At 40.5% G+C, this 17,940-nt stretch overlaps 1 protein-coding gene across 6 annotated transcripts in view; it reads left to right on the top strand.

The window, feature by feature from the left end:
- Positions 1–17,940, top strand: part of osbpl9 (oxysterol binding protein-like 9) — a 345,172-nt gene that overhangs the window by 240,166 nt on the left and 87,066 nt on the right. The window lies entirely within an intron of this gene.

Here is a 17,940-nt window from a genome sequence, read left to right on the forward strand (position 1 = left end):
TTGACCATAATCCCATAAAATCTATCTAGCTTGAATTATTGGATACCGTATAGGACCATGGGCATTATTGAGCATTTTGGAATAACTTTTTAGCTTCTCCATCAGCACAGTAACTAATTTTTACCCTTTGGTTTAGAACATGCCTAATTTTCATACTCTTAATTTTGATCAGAATAGTAAATGGCTAAATTTTATAAAGGCCAAGTGTTTGATTCTGGCAGAATGGTTAGCATGGTGATAAAGGCAAACAAATAACCGGATTCTTTTTCTTTGCCTTTTAAGCTATCCTAGAGTCCCTTAAATCCTTAAAATAAGAATATTAATTTAATAAACATTTAATTTTAATGCAGATTTAAATAAAATAAATTGACAATGTTTCATGGGATTAACAAAACTGTAAAACAAGTCAAAGGCTAGATTTAGGTAACAGTATTTTAAAATTTTGCACAGATTGCTATTTTGCATGACTGTTCTGTGCTCCTCACCTTTGAAACTGATCCTCAAATCAGTTCCAAAGAGTAACTCTGAAGTATTTGGTGTTTTACTAGCTCATTTCTATGTGGGTTGTTAGAAACAGAAGTAGTTCATTTAAAAAAAATAGTTTGTGACTGCTTTTTGTGGTTCAGCTGAGTTGGACTGCTTCCCCATTCACACTCCAGATTAGATACAGTATCAGATGTTCTGTTGGTACCATTCACTTTTGAGCCAAAAGATTATGGTTCAAGTTCCATGCCAAATACTTGAGACAAGAAAAAAGATTTAGTTAGACACTCCAGAGTAATTTTGGTGAGTGCTGCCCTGTCAGGGGTGTGGTGTTTCAGATCCTAAATTTAACCAAGGATCAATCTGAAGTGTGTAGGAGTGATCTTTAATTTTACTTTGCAAGGACACAATATTGTTCTGGCCAGTAGTTAATCCATAATGAAGGGACTGCACTATGAAACAATTTCAGTACCTCTACTGTGATATTTAGTACATAAATAAATGCTTTTGTGTATAGTATAACCAGCAGGATTTTTATTTGAGGAAGTGCGATCAATGATTAATTTCATCATGCAATGATTATTGCTTTGGCAAGAGGACTCTAATCATAATTCCAGAATTTGGGAGAATGACTTTCAATTGTGAAATATCTTTTATGGTCTTAAATCTAATTGATTGTTCTGGAATTGGTCATAGTTATAAGCTTTTTGATCTAGGATGTCTGTTAGAATGTGTGAACTAATTTTCTAAAGTTGCAATGATGTTAGAACAAATGTTGGCATCTAGTGCATTATTGTAATAAATACAAAATTAGGAAAGGATAGAGCAAATGGAATATCCCTCACTAATCCATTTGCTTACAAAATTTGGGTTATAAAGCAAGCATGTCAATTTTTCTTTCACATATAGTGTCACATATAGGATTTTTGTGTGGGGTTCCAGTTCCTCAATTTATGCAATGGAAGGAGGTCTTTAAGTTGTAAGCTTTCCACATAGATCCTTCAGTGTATATCTGAGCATATGTCCTAGACCTTGAAATCAGCCAGTTTGCAACATTCATTCAGGGATGGCTCCTTGTTTTGGAAGACCAGCAGGTTTAGGACTGACCAAGTCCAGCTTGTGCCATATTGACTTCTATAATAGTTGCTACAATCTGTGCTCTTCAGAACTGCTTTTAAAGTTCAAAGTAAATTTATTATTAAAGTACATATATTTTACTATATGCAACCTGAGATTTGTTTTCTTGCGTGCATACTTATTAATTTCAAAAACCATAATAGAATTAATGAAAGATCGCACCCAACAGGACAAACAACCAATGTGCAAGTACAAAAGAAAAAAAGAAATAATAATTAATACATAAGCAATAAATATTGAGAAAGTGAGTCCATAGCTTGTGGGAACAGTTCATTGATGGGGCAAATGAAGTTGAGTGAATTATCCCCACTGGTTCAAGAGCCTGATGGCTGAAAATAATAACTGTGCCTGAACCTGGTGATGAGGGGCCTGAAGCTCCTGTACCTCCTTCCTTATGGCAGCACCGAAAAGAGAGCATGGTCCGTGATGCACAACTGTCAGGATGTACCCTGGCAAAAACCCATGCATCCCTCTCCAGATCATCTTGGGAAATGGAAGATGGTCTCATCTTCACCATATGGGACTTGAATGTAAAGTGTTGTGGCATTGTATCTCTGTGCATGAAGAATTTGACAGATATGGTCCTTTCACAACCAGCTAAATAAGATTTTGATGCTTTTCTAAAGTTTTGCTCATAAGACATTACAATAAATGACTGACAGTAAAAGCATTGAACAATTTGTCAGGCTCTACCACAATGTATGTTTCACAGCAACAAGGCTAGATCAGTCCTTCAGGGTCAGAGAGTATATTGTGACACTTGCTGTTTCAAACACCAAGGTGTTCAGGGTCAGACACCCTGAGCCAATAGGCTGGTCCTGGACTTATTTCCATTTGGCATAGTTCGCATATTGTTGTTTGATTGTTTCTGGTTTTTGTATTGCTATATTTATGCTCTATTCTAGGTTGGTGCGGCTGTAACAAAACCCAATTTCCCTCGGGATCAATAAAGTATATCTATCTATCTATCTAAGCTTAGGGTCCATGCATACATTGATCCAGACACTTACAAAAATAGCCTTCAGGATATGGATCTTGTTCAATACATGTCCTCCACTCCACTTTCTCTGGAGGTTTCTACATTATGTTTCTGTGCTTGCAGTCCTTTTTCATATTGCAGTGGGAAGAAAAATGTTTGGGATGAGGTATTGGCCACCTCTACACCATGCTTGTCAATGCTATTTGCACTTCTCACCTAATGACCAGTTTCTTCTCCTCTCCCCCCCCCCCCCAACTCAATGCCAATTTTTGTGAGGGGGGAATTGTATTCTGTATAATTGGCTGAATTCTCCATCTGGCTCTTGCTGCATGCCTAGTTCCTTTGAATCATATCCTGAACAACCTCAAGGATTAGGATCTGATGATACAGGAAACAAAGGACTGGTCCAAGCTGACTGCCGACCCTGATGTGGTAGAAGGAATGCAAGAGGGAGGGAGAATTACTGATCTATTCAGGGAGAATGTAAAATGGTATTTAGATTATATGTTAGTGGGATCATCCAACAGCCATGTGGGTAGAACTTCAAGATAACTGAGAAGCAATCACTTTGCTATTGGCCCCCCAGTTATCAATGGAAATTCAACGAACAGATGTGTGCATACATCACAGAAAGGTGCAGGAGCAGTAAGGGGGATTTTAATTTTAATTTTCCAAGTGTTAACTGGGATTGTCTTGATGCAAGGGCCCTGGATGGGGTAGAATTTGTTTAGTACATCCAAGAAAATTTTCAAAAGATGATGTTTAGGTAGTCCTACTAGAGAGAGGCAATGCTTGATCTTGTCTTAAGAAATGAAGTTGTGCAGGTGATAGAAGTGCTGGCAGGGAGCACTTTGGGAACAGTAACTATAATTCTTAAAGTTTCAAGATAGTTATTGAAAGGGATATGGTTGATAAGTTACAATAAAAATAAATAATACAGAAAAAGGAATAGCAAGATAGTATTCATGGACCATTCAGAAATCTGATAGCGGTGGGGGGGGGAGGTGCGGGGAGAAGCTATTCCTGAAATGTTGAGTGTGGGTCTTCAGGCTCCTCTGCCTCCTCCCTGATGGTAATAATGAAGAGGGCATGTCCTGGGTCCTTAATGATGGATGCCACTTTCTTGAGAAACTGCTTTTTGAAGACATCCTCAGTCATGGGAGGCTTATGTCCATAATGGAACTGGCTGATCTACAATCCTCTTACAATCCATTGTAACCAATCAGAATGCTCTCCACTGTACATCATTTAAAGAGAGTCAGTGAAAGTTCAGGTTCAATATGTTCAGAGAAGATGTAAGGAAAAGATGGCAATATTAGGGATCCTTAAATGACAAAGGGACATTAAAACAAAAACAACAGGAATTCTGCAGATGCTGGAAATTCAAGCAACATACATCAAAGTTGCTGGTGAACGCAGCAGGCCAAGCACCTCTTCCTATAGATGCTGCTTGGCCTGCTGCGTTCACCAGCAACTTTGATGTAAGGGACATTAAAAGTTTGGTCGGGGTGAAACCAAAAGGTAGTAAATGGCAAATGTAGGTGATAGCAATTGAGTAAGATCCTTGAGAAATTGCAATGTGTAGGAAAGATTGAAAAAGAAATTTGGAAGGCAAAAAAGGACCATGAAATATCCTTGGCCTGTAAAAGTAAGGAGATTTCCAAAGCGTTCTATAGGATATCAAGAAGAAGAGGATAGTTGGGGAGACCAAAGGGGAATGTTAAATGGGCAATGTGATTGAGGCCCTACATGAGTACTTCCCATCTGTATCTACTGTCTACATTTCTCACTGCCTCATTAAAGCAGCCAACATAATCAAAGATCTCATCCATCCCAGACATTGGGCAAAAATATAGAAGCCCGAAAACATGTACTACCATGCCAGAGGACACTTCGATTCCACTATTACAAGACTATTGATTGGTTTTCTTGTAAGATGTGATGAACCCTTGACCTCACAATCTACCTCATTATGGCTTTGCACCATATCGTCTGTCTGCATGCACTGCCCCTTCTCTGCAGCACTTCGTTCCGGGCTCTATTATTACTTTCCCTTTATTTCTTCAATGCAATATTGTAATGAAATTATCTGTATGTTGGTACATGTGACAATATTAAACCACTCCAATCACTAAGGAGAACCATGTGGAAAATAGTGAATTCAGGGAAGGGCATGTGGATAATCGGCAGCAAATTAGTATAAGGAGGTGTTTAATATCACAAGGCACAAAAGGATTAGATTAGATTATGAGGACATGCAGTCTTCGTTTATTGTCATTTAGAAATGCATGCATTAAAAAATGATACAGTGTTCCTCCAGTATGATATCACAAAAACACAGGACAGACCAAGACTAAAACTGACAAAAACCACATAATTATAACATATAGTTACAACAGTGCAAAGCTATACCGTAATTTGATGAAGAGCAGACCATGGGCACGGTAAAAAAAAGTCTCAAAGTCCCGATAGCCCATCATTCACGCAGATGGTAGAAGGGAGAAATTCTCCCTGCCATGAACCTCCAGCGCCGCAAACTTGCTGATGCAGCACCTTTGGAAGCACCGACCACAGCCGACTCCGAGTCAGTCCGAAAACTTCGAGACTCTGACCAGCCCTCCGACATTGAGCACCATCTCCACCGAGCGCTTCAACCCTGCCCCGGCCGCCGAGCAACAAGCAAAGCCGAGGATTCGCGGCCTTCTCCGGAGATTCTGGATCACACAGTAGCAGCGGCAGCGAAGAAGGCATTTCAGAAGTTTCACCAGATGTTCCTCCGTGCTCTCACGTCTGTCTGCATCAAATCAGAATTGTGAACGGCACCCTACTTGACAGATAGCAGATATTCATCACGGGAGTGGCCACTGTGCACTGCGTTGCGCCACCATCTTCTCCAAATGATTGATAGATATTCAGCCCTAAGGCTTGACTGATATTTTTGCATCTTAATTAGCTGCAGGTGAGGAGCCAGAAGATCGGAGGAAATCTAATTTATGTAGTTCCTTTGTTTAAGAAGGCCATGCTGGGTCATATATGCTCATAAGCCAAAGTGGAGTTATTCGAATGTAATGTCAACTGTAAGGACATACAGTTGCAAGAAAAAGTTTGTGAACCCTTTGCAATTACCTGATTTTCTGCATTAAATACTCAGATAAGGTGGTCTGATATACATCTAAGTCACAATAATAGATAAATGCAATCTACCTAAACTTATAACACACAAACCTTAGTACTTCTCGTCAGTACTAAGTACACCATCTAAACAATCAGTCTGGGTTCGAAAAAGATTAGATGAAATTAGATTAGATTATGAGGACACGCAGTCCTCTTTTGTTGTCATTTAGTAATGCATGCATTAAGAAATGATACAATTTGTTCCTCCAGAATAATATCACAGAAACACAAGACAAACCAAGACTAAAAAAACTGACAAAAACCACATAATTATAACAAATAGTTACAACAGTGCAAGCAATACCATAATTTGATAGAAGAACAGACCATGGGCATGGTAAAAAAAAATCTCAGTTTCTCGCAAGTCCCATCATCTCACGCAGACGGTTGAAGGAAGAAAACTCTTCCTGCCATGAGTTTCCAGCGCCGCAAACTTGCCGATGCAGCATCCTGGAAGCACCCTCTGTGTGTGAGAACCCCTGAGGTAATGCCTTCTACAGAAGCTATTTGGAGTCACATGTTCCAATCAATGAGATGAGATTGGAGGTGTGGCTTGGAGAGGTGTGCTGCACTATGAAAAAGACACATAAAGTCAGGTTACTGACAGGGCCTGCCCTTCTCAAGTAAGGTCTGATTATGTGCACCATGCTTCGATCAAAACAACTTTCAGAGGACCTTAGAAGAAGAATTGTAGAGATGCATGAAGCTGGAAAAGGCTACAAAAGCATTTTTATGGACCTGAGTTTTCATCAGTAAGAGAAATTGTCTGCAAATGGAGGACATTCAGCACTGTTGCAACTCTCCTTAAGTGGGCATCCTGCAAAGATCACACCAAGAGCACAACATGCAATGCTGAAGGAGGTGAAAATGAACCGAAGGGTAACAGCAAAAGATATGCAGAAATCTCTAGAATGTGTTGAAGGCTCTGTTCATGTGTCCACTATAAGAAAAACACTGAACAAGAATGGTGTTAATGGAATGATACCACTGAGGAGATCACTGCTCTCCAAAAAAAAACTTTGCTGCACATCTCCAGTTTGCAAAAGACTATCAGGGTGTTCCACAATGCTTCTGGGGCAATGTTCTGTGGATAGATGAGACAAACGTTGAACTTTTTTGCAGAAATGCACTTCACTATGTTTGGAGCGAAAAGGACACTACCAAAACCTCATATTAACTGTGAAGCATAGTGAAGAGCATCATGGTTTTGGGAACAATTGATTTCAAAATTGTTTCAAGACATTTTACAAGAGAATGTCAGGGTAGCAGTCCGTCATCTGAAGCTTAATAGAAGTTGGATGATGCAACAAGACACCAATATGAAACACAAGAGTAAATCACAGCACAATGGTTTAAAAAGAAGAAAATTTGTGTTTTGGATTGGCTAAGTCAGAGTCCAGACCCTACCTGAATTGAGATGCTGTGGCATGACCTGAAGAGAGCTGTTCATGCAAGATATCCCAGAAATACTGATGAACTGAAACAGTACTATATGGAGGAATGTTCTCTAATTCCTCTTTGCTGTTGGGCAAGTCTGATCAGCAGTTACAGGAAACGTTTGGTGGAGGTTATTGCTGCTGAAGAGGGTTCTGCCAGTTATTAAATACAAAGGTTCACATTCTTTTTCCAGCCTGGACTGTAAATGATTGAACAATGTGTTCAATAAAGACATGAAAAGTACAATTGTTTGTTTGTTATTAGTTTAGGCCAATTGTGTTTGTCTTGTATTATGACTTAGATGAAGATCAGACCACATTTTATGAGTAATTAATGCAGAAAACCAGATAATTGCAAAGGGTTCATAAACTTTTTCATGCAACTCTCGCTGTAAGTGTCTGATATGTAAGAATATATATAAGTTTCAACTTGTCTGTTGTAGTTTATCAACTTGTAGCTCTGCCATTATTCAAGTTTGTGTTGGTATGAATTGTAAATAGTGGATTTTTATTCACTGAACCTCATTTGGTTTTTGAAAAATAAAAGTTAACCGCGAATAGGAGCAGACATAGTATTTAGTGCTTCCACTAAGCCACCATGGGTCTCATCATTTGAATAGCCTTGTGTAAAAATCATGTGAATCTTATGACAAGAATTACTTCTCACATTCAAATTGTGCATGTGACCAAACTAGTAGATGATTTTGTTGATTTTATATATTCATGTGAATTTGTGTTGTGGCTGATATAAATATTTTACACAACTGGAGAATATGTTAGCTTGCTTGTAAAGCATCTACAAACATGCCTGTTTGTGACAAATGTTATATAAATGCACATTGCACTTTTAATGTAAAAGTATGATTTTTCATGTGATCAGTGCCAAGTATGCTTCTTATTGAGTTATAGAGGAGCATTCTTGGTATGCATTTTGAGTAAATAAGTAGGACCCCTGTCTTAAGATAACTTGTTTTGTAAAAGTTAAACCTGTTTTAAGATCGATGAAATACTATTTTCGGATGTATTTGCCTGAATTATCCTTCCCAGTGCAATGACTAACATCATGAATCAGGCTGTTGATGTTGATCTCACCACTCTTGTTTTAATTACATCTACAAGCTGATATCTGCACGTACTAAGATTGGGTATTTCTATTGCCTTTTCAATCTGTTGACATCTGAAGCCGAAGTATGAATGGTAATATAACTGTAATTAAAGAGAAATTTAATAGATTTACTTTCCTTATCAGTTAACACATCTGTTGATTTATCACATCATTTATATATTCAAACATGTTTTACTTTTATGCTAATGAGAACTGTTATTGGCTTATTTGCATTGGAGCAGATCTCTTGCACAAGTGCCAGCACTTACACTTAGTGGTCACTTCATTAGGTACAGCTGTACACTTGCTTGTTAATGCAAATATCTAATCAGCAAATCATGTAGCAGCAACCCAGTACGTGAAAGCATGCAGACATGGTCAAGAGATCCGATTGTTATTTTGAACAAACATCAGAATGGGGAAGAAATGTGATCTAAGTGACTTTGGTCATGGAATGATTGTTGGTGCCGGATGGGGTGGTTTGAGTATCTCAGAAACTGCTGATATCCTGGGATTTTCATGCATAACAGTATCTAGAGTTTACAGAGGATGGTGTGAAAAGGGAAAAAAAACATCCAATGAGTAGATGTTTTGTGGACAAAAATAACTTGTTAGTGAGAGGGATCAAAGGAGAAAGGCCAGGCTTGTTCAAGCTGACAGGAATGTGACAGTAACTTAAATAAACACCTTTTGTAACAGTGATGTGCAGGAGAGCAACACTGAATGCACAACACATCAAGTCTTGAAGTGGATAGACTACAGCAGCAGAAGACCATAAAGATATACTCAGTGCCACTTTATTAGGTACAGGTGGTATCTAATAAAGTGGCCATGAGCATATATCAGAACTTGTCAGTATTTCTCACCAGAGATGTGATGTACTCTGCCAGCATGCGCTTCAACCGAAGAGAGCATCTTTCAGCTGATGCCAATGGGACAAGATGAACTTTCACACATTCCTGGTTTACATTAAAAGTATGTGAGAAATCAGCTGTCATGTAAATGTGTTTTTTTTAGACGTGTGTGCGTGTGCGTTTGAGGCTTTTTGACATTAACTTTAACATGCTTTTGCTTCACTAGTTGGTGCAGACCTGATGGGCCAAAGGACCTCTTCCTGTGCAGTACATTTCTGTATGACAGGTCCTAGCTGATTTTTCATATGTCAGGCATTCACACACATTCAGTGATATTAACAATTTTGACAACTTGTGAGTCTTGGGGTTGCAGCAGTACCAGTTGTCAAAGCCTTTCTGTGAGTACTGTCACTTACTGACAGATCCTACACTCCTCTCTGCCATGATATTACAGAGCATGTGCCCATATTGTCGATTGTCTGAAAAAGAAAATTCTCTTGCGTACTATGGCAATTTTGAGAAGAGCTTATCATTAATTAATGAATTAGTAGCAATAATTATGAACTATTTTTAAGGAAGAAGGATGGGTTCTGTTGCTTATTTATGTGTATTGAGTATTATTAATAAAACTATAATAGATAAATATAACAATAAAACTATAAAAGAGAAAACAGATTGAAATAAATGAAACATTTTAGAAAACCTGTTCAAAGATTAGCAATATTAATCTTTTAAAGATTTGGCAGATGAATATGTGGCTGAGGAATCGTTTAGGAGGCAGGGTTTTCGATTTCTGAATCATTCAGATCTTTTCCAGGGAAGTTATAATCTGTACAAAAAGGGCAGGTTACACCAGAACCCAGGGGAGACTAATATCCTTGTAGGCAAGTTTGCTTGATCTGTCTGGGATGGTTTTGTCGTCGGGGGGAGGGGTAGGAAATAGAATGATAGGGCTAAGAATGGGCCACCTCCAACGGGATCCCACCACTAAGCACATCTTTCCCTCCCCCCCTCTCTCTGCATTCCGCAGGGATCGCTCCCTACACAACTCCCTTGTCCATTCGTCCCCCCCATCCCTCCCCACTGATCTCCCTCCTGGCACTTATCCGTGTAAGCGGAACAAGTGCTACACATGCCCTTACACTTCCTCCCTTACCACCATTCAGGGCCCCAAACAGTCCTTCCAGGTGAGGCATCACTTCACCTGTGAGTCGACTGGGGTGATATACTGCGTCCGGTGCTCCCGATGTGGCCTTTTATATATTGGTGAGACCCGACGCAGACTGGGAGACCGCTTTGCTGAACATCTACGCTCTGTCCGCCAGAGAAAGCAGGATCTCCCAGTGGCCACACATTTTAATTCCACATCCCATTCCCATTCTGACATGTCTATCCACGGCCTCCTCTACTGTAAAGATGAAGCCACACTCAGGTTGGAGGAACAACACCTTATATTCCGTCTGGGTAGCCTCCAACCTGATGGCATGAACATTGACTTCTCTAACTTCCGCTAGGCCCCACCTCCCCCTCGTACCCCAGCTGTTACTCATTTTTATGCACACATTCTTTCTCTCACTCTCCTTTTTCTCCCTCTGTCCCTCTGAATATACCTCTTGCCCATCCTCTGGGTCACCCCCCCCCCGGTCTTTCTTCCCGGACCTCCTGTCCCATGATCCTCTCGTATCCCCTTTTGCCTATCACCTGTCCAGCTCTCGGCTCTATCCCTCCCCCTCCTGTCTTCTCCTATCATTTTGCATCTCCCCCTCCCCCTCCAGCTTTCAAATCCCTTACTCACTCTTCCTTCAGTTAGTCCTGACGAAGGGTCTCGGCCTGAAACGTCGACTGCGCCTCTTCCTATAGATGCTGCCTGGCCTGCTGCGTTCATCAGCAACTTTGATGTGTGTTGCTTGAATTTCCAGCATCTGCAGAATTCCTGTTGTTTGGTATAAAAGTAGATGCAGTGTGTAGTTAGTGAGACTGCAAGGAAGGACAGGCAGATTATAGGACAAAATTGCAGTCAGTGGAAGTGTAACACGGGGGCAAAATCAAGAAGGGGAATGAATGCAAGAATGAAGATGTTATATTTCGATGCACGCAGAATACAAAATATTGTAGCACAATGAGAGATTGGCAAGTACAACTTTATGAGCATCACTGAGCCATGGTTGAAAGAAGATCATAGTTGGGAGCTTAATATCCAAGGATACACCTTATATAGAAAGGAATCACAGGTAGGCCAAGGGATGAGTGCTCTGTTGGTTAAAAAATGAAATGAAATCCTTCAAAAGGAGCAACATAGGATTGGAAGATGTAGAATCCTTGAAGGTAGAGTTTAGAAACGGCAAGGGTAAAAAGACCTTGATGGGAGCCTTCAAATAGTAGCCAGGATATGGGACACAGATTACAATGGGGGATAGAAAAGACATGTGAAAAGGGCAATGCCATGCAAGGATTTCAATTTGCAGGTGTGTAGATTGGGAAAATCAGGTTGAGGAATTCCAAAGAGTGGGAATTTGTAGATTGACTACAAGCTGGCTTTTCAGAGCAGCTAGGGGGAAAGCAGTTCCGGAATGGGTTTTGTGTAATGAACCAAATTTGATTAGGAAGCTTAAGGTAAAGGAACCCTAAGGAAGTAGTGATTGTAATATGATAGAATTCACCCAGCAGTTTGAGAGGAAGCAGCTAAAGTCAGATGTATCAATACAGGTTTCCCCTGCCAACCGAAGGTAGAGCGTTCCTAAGAAACAGTTCGTAAGCCGGAATGTCATAAAGTGAAGAAGCAATTACCATTAATTTATATGGGAAAAATTTGTGAGCGTTCACAGACCCAAAAATAACCTACCAAATCATGCCAAATAACACATAAAACCTAAAATAACAGTAACATACAGTAAAAGCAGGAATGATATGATAAATACACAGCCTATATAAAGTAGAAATACTTTTCCACAATCATTGCCGCACTGTTCTCCGTAGCGAAAATCTCACGCCAGCGCTCTCGGCAGAAACACTCTCTCCAGTAACCTTTAAGCTATGAAGCTGCCAAATCATACCAAATAACACGTAAAAATACACAGCCTATATAAAGTAGAAATAATGTCTGTACTGTGTAGTATCACTTACGGAAATCGGGAAGACATCGAGTGCACTGATGGTGTGTTAGGCTGAGTCGTTGGAGGATGGGGTGGTGCAGTGGCCCCCACCCTCCAGCAGCGAACTGATATAAGCAGAGGTCCAGCGGCAGCCGGGATGCACCCAGCACATCTTTAAGAGAAAAGCCGAAACAAACAAGCTAGTTAGTTAGGTACCGCCGGCATGTAAATGTCGGCCCAGATCAGAGGCGACACAATTGGCAATCGCCTCTGATCTGGGCCGACATTTACATGCCAGAGGGCACCTAATTAATTGCTTGTTTATTTCGGCTTTTTTTCTTAAAGATGTGCTGGGTTCGTCCCGGCTACCGCTGCATTCTCTGCAGATCAGTATCTGTCCGCAGTCCGGGGGTTGGGGTGGTGGGACACTGGAGTGTCGTCTGTTTCCATCAAGGCAGGCAGGTAGGTCATCTTCTCCTATGACTGCCTGCCTTGATGTCGAAGGTCGAGGTTCGTCGTCTGCTGTGGCTGATGTGGAAGGCTTGCTTGACTGCTTAGCCTCGCGCATTTTTCTATCATACAGTTCTTTGTAAGCACTCAAACCATCTTGCAAATATGCCCTAAACCGATGTACCCTTTCAAAATTAAACTCATACTTTATCATTGCAGCGAAAATCTCATGCAGTTGCTTCACATTCAGTTCCAGGACGACTTCACTTTCGGTCTGTTCGCTACTGCATTCAGTTTTTATTGTTATTCTTTCCTCTTCCATTAGCATCAGTTCTTCATCTATCAGTTCTTGGTCATGAGATGCCAAAACCTCTTCAACATCATCTTTGTCAACTTCCACAAGCCAAACTCACTTTGTCCTTACTTTGTTCACCACGATCGAAACGCTTAATTATGTCTAGTTTTACACAAAGTTTAACACCTTTACGAGCTCTTTCAGGCTTTTCCGATACCTTAGAACTCATCTTGCTAACAGCTGCTCACGGGCACGTGTTTAAGCAATGCCAGCTAGAATGCCGTTCTGAATCCGGGGGAGAGCGGCTGCTTGGGGCACGCACTGCCTTTTTTTTTCATGGGCTGCCTTTTATCGCACGCTGCCTTTTTCTCGCGTGCTGCTTTTTTTCGTAACAGTGAAAACACCTTCTGTAGCGAAAACAGGTAACTAATGTAGGTCTTTCGTAACAGTGAGGTTTCGCAAAGTGAACGTTCGAAAAGCTGGGGACACTTGTAGTACAGTGGAGTAAAGGAAATCACAGAGGTGTAAGAGAGGAGCTGGCCAAAGTTGATTGGTGTGGGCACTGGCAGGAATGATGGCAAAACAACAATGGCTGGAATATCTGAGGCAATTTGGAAGGTGCAGGGATAGATACATCCCTAAGATGAAGAAGTATTCTAAAGGGAGGATGAGGCAACCGTGGCTGACAAGGGAAGTCAAAGAAAGCATAAAAACAAAAGAGAGGACATACTATATAGGAAACATTAGTGGGAATGTAGAGGATTGGGAAGCTTTTAAAAGCCAACGGAAGGCAACTAAAAAAGCAATAAGGAGAGAAAAGGTGAAATATGAAGGGAAGCTAGCCACCAATATAAAACAGGATACCAAAAGTTCTTTCAAATATATAAATAGCAAAAGAGAGATGAGAGAGTATATTGGACTGCTGGAAAATGTTGCTGGAGAGGTAGTAATGGTGGGGGGGGTGGGGGAAGAAATGGTAGAGGAACCTAATAAGTATTTTGCATCCATCTTCGTTATGGAAGACACGGGCAGTATGCCAGAAATTCGAGAGTGTCAAGGGGCAGAAATGAGTGTTGTTGCTATTACTAAAAGGAGGTGGTGCTTGGGAAGATGAAAGGTCTGAAGGTTGATAAATCATCTGGACCTGATGGACTACACCCTAGGGTTCTGAAAAAGGTAGCTGAAGAGATTGTGAAAGCATTAATAATAATCTTTCAAGAATCACCAAATTCTGGAATGGTTCTGGATGACTGGAAAATTGCAAATATCACTCAGCCCTTTAAGAAGGGAGGGAGGCAGAAGAAAGAAAATTATAGTCCAGTTAGCCTGACTGCAGTGCTTGGGAAGGCCAAAGGTAGAATGATTTCCATAAGTGGAAATCTGTTTGAATTCTTTCAGGAAATAACCCGCAGGGATAGACAAAGGAGAGTCAGTGGATGCTGTTCACTTGAATTTTCAGAAGGCCTTTGATAACATGCCACACATGAGGCTGTTTAACAAGATAAGAACCCATGGTATTACAAGAACAGTGCTAGCATGGAAAGAAGATTGGCTGGCCGGCAGGAGACAAAGAGTGGGAGTAAAGGGAGCCTCTTCTGGTTGCCTGCCTGTGGCAAGTGGTGTTCCACAGGGGCTGCTTTTGGGACTGCTTCTTTTCATGTTATATGTGAATGATTTGGATGACGGAACTGATGGACTGTAGGTGGGGGGGTGGGGCATGTACTGTTGGGGAGGCAGGGAAGCAACAGATGGAGTTAGATTGGGAAAAGGGGAAAGAAGTGGGATATAGTGTTGGGAAATGTATGGCCATGCACTTTGGCAGATGGAATAAAGGTGTAACTATTTTCTAAATGGGAAAATACAAAAATCAGGTGCAAAGGGACACGGAAGTCCTCGTGCAGGATTCCTTGAAGGTTAACATGCAGGTTGCATCAGTGGTAAGGAAGGGAAATGCAATGTTAGCATTCATTTTGAGAGGACAAGAGTATAAAAGGAAGGATGTTATGCTGAGCCTTTATTAGGCATTGGTCAGACCGCACTTTGTGTATTGTGAGCAGTTTGGGGCCCATTATCTAAGAAAAGATGTGCTGACGAGGGCCCAAAGGAGGTACACTAGAATGATTCTGGGAATGAAAGGTTAATGTATAAGGGGTGGTGATGTAGTGTCATCCATACCAGACTGTGAGGCGAGTGGTCCCGTGTTCGAATCTGGCTGGCTCCTTGCATGCTTTCCATCCATGCTGGGTTGAGTGTCGAGCTTGCAATTTAGCCTTGTAAAAAGCAGACAATTGCTAAAGTAACAGCAATTGTTGTCCAATGCACCACAAGGCGCAGAGAGGAACAAGCTACCATGGAGTGTTTTATGACTTTGGGCCTGTACTTGCTGGAGTTTAGAAGATGATGGAGGATCTCATTGAAATCTGTCAAATATTGAAAGAATCTGGATTGAGTGGATATAGAGAGGATGTTTCTTATAGGACCAGAGGGCAAAGCCTCAGACTAGAGGGACATCCATTTACAACAGAGCTGAGAAGGAATTTCTTTAATTGGAGTGTAGTGCGTCTGTGGAATTCATTGCCACAGACATCTGTGGAGGCCAGTTTATTGGGCATTTTTAAAGCGGAGGTTGATAGGTTCTTGATTAGTCAGGGTGTCAAAGGTTACGGGACAGGAGAATATTGTTGAGAGAGATAATAAATCAGCCGTGATGAAATAGCGAAGAAGGTTCGATTGGCCAAATGGCCTAATTCTGCTCTTGTGTCTTATGGTCTTGTAGTCTTTCATTTCAACCCTTGTGCGAGTTCAGGTAATGTTGGCAAGTTGGCCAATTCTTTGTATATTTCACCACCACTACAAAATTAAGCAATAATGATTAGCCTAGCTTATAATATACCCAGTGCTCTTGGAATGGAAAGATATTTACACGGACCAATACCTTTGTTGTTCTGCTATCTTTGTTTTCATCATTAATATTCTATCTTTTAAGTATTTGCCATTGAGCAGAAATACTGTATTGTGTTAAATATTCTTTTTCTGGAAGACCAACAAAACTGAAAGGAGCAAACTCTAGCCTTGTTTCCTTAATGTATTCTCCAACCCTGAGTGGCTTTTCATGTTGAACAAAAATCTTTAAAACCTCAAAACTAGCAGCAGCTAAGTTAGGACTACTTGAAATAAATACCAAAATACTTGGCTGCATTTCTTTTTTGTTGCGGATATCTCAAGAAATGTTTTCTTTTTGCTCTTGCTTACTCTTATCACAAAGCGGTTTATGAAGTTTCATAATGCTGCTTTATTGAGGAAGTCATGCAGACCACTGTTCTGGAACACAAAACACATAATGCTTTAATCATCTTTTTTAATCATGCCAAATTTTCCATTTCACCACTTGAAAATCTTTGCTGCTTCTCCTATCTGAGTGTTTTTGTTTCTTTACTGGTGCATCTCACATTCTAAACAAGCTATAAAGGGTAAACACAACTTAAAAATAACTTGTGAATTAAAAACTTAAGTAACATAGTTTTGGAAAAAACTTTTCTTGGGCTTCCAGCTGGGTACAAGTATCAATTTTAACTGTCATTTCAATGACAGACTTTGCCATCTTTATCAGGGATGATGCCTAGGCATGTCTAGTCCGACGGTGTTGATACCCCCGTCGTCGGTCCCTCCTGATTGGTTAGTCCTCATCCAATCAGGTTTCCACTGTCCCACCTTGTTTGCAATTGAATTCCAGTTCCTTATTAAAATTCTTTTCTTCTAGTTCACCAAGAAGTCCCAAAAATCAGTGGTAGTAGAACTTTGCATTTCCAATGGCCATAGGATTGACTTTAGCGCAAAACTACTGTGCAGTGCCAGTGGCTTTTGGGACCACCTGGTAAAGGAAGCAATTGAAATAAAACCAATGGAAAAGAATTTTAACAAAGATGAAAGTCTCACTCTAAGTGAGAACTGGAATTGGATTGTAAACAAGGTGGGTCAGCGGAACCTGATTGGATGAGGACTCACCAGTCGGGAGGACAAACGATGGGAGTATAAATATCATGTGCCCAGGCATCATTCCTGATGCAGATGGCAGAGTTTGTCAGCGAAATGTCAGTTAAAATCGATACCTGTACCCAGCTAGAAGCCCGAGAATATACGCTAGGAAAGCATTAAATCCTTTTTTAACATAGTTTTCCTGATATAGATATTTATTGCAAAAATAAGTATGCATGGTTTTAAACCAGATCAGATTTACTGTTATTATCACTGAATATATAGTGTTCGCTCATGAGCGACAAAAGAAAAATGCCAATTAGCCCAACCATCTATTATTCAAATACTGATGTTCAATGTGTCTGCGAGGATTTCAGAATGTATTGTTCAATGTCATGTGATCTTGTAGCCATCAAACTGGCGTGAGATGTTTCCTGTGAAAAACATCTCACTGCTCTCGGGTTGTAAAAAGTCAATTACTGCTTCATTTGAAAGTAAGCATCATGCATTTTTTTTTCATTATGGAAGGGGTTTAAAGAATCAAGGAATGGCGCTGCATGCCATGTGCCAGCTTACACATGCCATCTTGGACATGTGTGCCATAGGTTCGCTACTCCCGCTCTAGAGTCTGATTTATTTTGGGGGAAAAAATTAGAGCAAATTTGTGTTAATTGCCTGTTGCGTGATATTTAAAGTGCAATGTTAAAAAGCAATTATACTTCTCCTTGGTACTGATCTTATGGAAGTGAATGCTGGACCATTTCCCCAGCAATGGAAAAGAGACTAGAAGCAGCTGAATTATGGTTCTACAGGAGAATGTTTAAAAATATCATGGACCACACACATATCAAATGAAGAAGTTCTCAGAAGAGCCCAAGCAATTAGATCACTCATACCAACAATAAGAGAAAGACAACTCAGATTCCTAGGACACATCATGCGGAAAGATGAACTAGAAAA

Source organism: Mobula hypostoma, chromosome 12, assembly GCF_963921235.1.
Source record: "Mobula hypostoma chromosome 12, sMobHyp1.1, whole genome shotgun sequence".
NCBI classification, from domain to species: domain Eukaryota; kingdom Metazoa; phylum Chordata; class Chondrichthyes; order Myliobatiformes; family Myliobatidae; genus Mobula; species Mobula hypostoma.